Here is a 2,600-nt window from a genome sequence, read left to right as displayed (position 1 = left end):
GAGGCTCAGAGAGGTGAGGTCAGTTGGCTAAGGTCACACAGCTATGAGCAACGGTTGGGGTGTGAAGTTGCAGTGCAGGGACCCCTGGTCCAACACTTTCTCCCCTGGCGGTGTGGAAGGGGGCTGGGTGGGAAATGTGTGGCTCCCTCCCGTCTTCCTGCCCACCTGAAGAGGACCAGACCCCAGGGAAGGCACTGACTGCAGCACAAGGCCTCAGACTGATCCATCAGTGCTGCAGTTACTCCTGATGCCAGGCTGGGTTGCCTCCACCAGGCTGGACCCATCTGGGAAATGGGCTTCTTGCAGAGCTAGCTCATGGCCACCTGGGCAGGTTTGAACCCCCAGACCCTTGACTTGGGAAGATAGGAATGGATGCCCCCATTTGTCAGGTGGGCCAACTGAGGCTCAGCGTATCCTGAGCCCAGCTTGATGCAATGGAGGTTCTGCATATATTATCTCCTCTTCACAGGTGAGAGAACTAAGACCCAGAGAGTGTATGCTACTTGCCCAAGGTCACACAGCAAATCCTTGTTGGAGACTGGGACTGTTTTTTTAATTTAATTTAATGTTTTTTGTGGTACCTGGGGATCAAACCCAGTGGCGCTCTACCCCTGAGCTATGCCCCTCGTCCTTTTTTACTTTGAGACGGTGGCCCTGGCTGGCCTTCATTTGTGATCCTCCTGCTTCTGCCCTCTGGGTAGCTAGGTGGCAGGCATGCTCCCCACACCCGGGCTGCCGCTTTGGAGTTTAGATGCTTCTGAGAGCAGGGAGGCCCCGCGTCCAGAGAGCTAGTCAGCACCTGCTCTGTCTGAGGCCCTGTGCTGACATTTGACCTCCTCAGAGGGAGGCAGGACTTTCCCAGCCTTCAGATGAGGAAGTCGAGACCCGGGGACATGATGTGCAGGGCCAAGGTCACCCAGCCAGTGCCCAGGGCCTCCGACTGTGGAGCTGACGTTCTCAGACACCACTGGGGTCAGGGCCAGCTGAGGCCCGGGACCTTGAGTCCTGTAGCAAAGCTGTCGTGCTCTCTGTCCCTGCGCCTCGTGAAGAAGCCCCCAAACCTGCTGTGAACCCCCAAATTCCTGTGTGGGTCATGGCAAGGAGTCGGGAGCTCTTCTTGCTGCAGGCAGGTGGACCCCACCACTTCTGGGGCCTGCTTGACTGGCACGTGCTTCCCGCCAGCCTTCCCCTCGGCTGGGCACCCGGGGATCCCCGGGATTGGGTCTCTGGCCTCATTTTGTAGCCTCAGACCTTGGACCTTAGGCCTTGGGTGTTGGCCCAGTCTGGTACGTCCTGTCCCCTGGCCCCATCCTGCAGCCCCTCCTGTGCCTTCCGCTGGCTTCTCTGAGGCCCCTGCGAGGCTGAGGGGCCTGCTGCTCTGGCTGTGGGCACTCCGGGGCCCTTGTTTTCACCTTCGTTCTGCCATTGATTTGCTGTGTGGCTTGGGGTATGTCATTGCCCTCTCTGTGCTCATTCTCCCCACTGGAGAAGTAGAGGTTTTGGACTGGAGGAGCTCGACTCTTCCCTGTGACCTGAGTTTTTGTAGCTTTGAACAACAAGTCCTTGCCCCTCTCTGTGCCTCAGCTTCCCCAACTTTACAAAGAAAGTGCTGGTCTGTTCTCTCCCAGGCAGGTGTCTCTGAGCCCTGGTTTCCTCAGCTGGGGGTTGGGGCCTTGCCTTCCTTCCTCGAGGGTGACTTTGAGGGTCAAACGGGGAAAGAAGAGTGCAGGTGCCCACAGATGGGTGCACAGGGGTGGTGGGGCCCAATGGCCTCTTCCCCGAGGTGGGCTTGAGCCGAGGGCACAGTCAGGTAGCAGACTCGGGCCCACAAGCCCAGCCACACCCCGTCTCTCTCCATCCGGAAGCCCCCCGCACACTCTCGCCCTGCCTCAGCCCACCCAGTGAGCCCGGGGTGTGGGTGCTCACCTGTCCTCTGAGGTGCCTGGGGAGCTCCCTGCTTTCTCCTGGCCTCAGCTGAAGAATATGGCCGGGCGCGGGAAGGACCAGGGCTCTGGCCGGTTCAGGTGCCCACCGTGTGGCGGCTGGCAAGGCCCTTTCTGTAGGTCCTGGCCAGGGCCATGTGTCGTGAGGCCCCAGGGCCGCCCTGGAGGGGGGCCGAGGAGCTGTCCAGCCCCGTGCAGCCCCCAGGAGCCCCTCATCCGGTGTCGGGCGTGGCCGGCTGCGTGGCCCGGACGAGGCCTTTGCTCCTCTGGCCTCAGTCTTCCCACCTGCACCGCGGGCTGGACGGGTGGCCCGGCTCCCAGGCTGTCCTGCCCACTGGCCTTTCCTCTCTCCCGTGGACCCTCTCCCTGTCCCCATTGGTTGCTTTGGACGTGAAGCCTCTGTGGCTGCCCTGTCCCTGTCCCTGCTGGCTCTCCTGCTGCCCGCTCTCTGCCTCTCTGCCTCTCACCACCCCCGTCTCTGCCTCTTCTCTCCCGTTGGGCTCCCGCTTGTTCCTCCCTCCTCTGTCTCTGGACCCCGCTCCAGCCAGACCTGGTTCACATTCAGATGGCTGCAAAGGTACTCGCGCCCCTGCCCTGCCCGGCCCCACCTCGCCGGGCACTCTTCCTGCCTGTCCCTCTCCCGTCCTCCCCTCCTTC

Source organism: Marmota marmota, unplaced genomic scaffold, assembly GCF_001458135.2.
Source record: "Marmota marmota marmota unplaced genomic scaffold, marMar, whole genome shotgun sequence".
Taxonomy (NCBI): Eukaryota; Metazoa; Chordata; class Mammalia; order Rodentia; family Sciuridae; genus Marmota; species Marmota marmota.
This window is presented reverse-complemented; position numbering follows the sequence as displayed.